We start from the raw sequence: 309 nt of genomic DNA, 5'->3' as shown, positions 1-309 counted from the left end.
GGACAGATGGATGGATGGATGGATGGACAGATGGATGGACAGATAGACGGATGGATGGATGGATGGATGGATGGATGGATGGACGGACACATGGACAGTTGGATGGATGGATGGATGGATGGACAGATGGATACACAGGTGGATGAACAGATGGATGAACGGGCATGTTCTACTCCGATAGCAAGGCTTAGAAATCAGGAACCCTATGGCGCAGTCAAGGAAGACAAAATGCATGAAGTCCTACTCTGAGGGGCGCCCTGGGAGGAAATAGCCAGCATTGCTTCTGCACCCGCAGCCACCGGTCATGCT

The sequence above is a fragment of the Panthera uncia genome, chromosome D1 (genome assembly GCF_023721935.1).
Source record: "Panthera uncia isolate 11264 chromosome D1, Puncia_PCG_1.0, whole genome shotgun sequence".
Lineage (NCBI taxonomy): Eukaryota > Metazoa > Chordata > Mammalia > Carnivora > Felidae > Panthera > Panthera uncia.
The sequence above is the reverse complement of the archived record's forward strand: the minus strand, read 5'-3'. Positions refer to the sequence as shown.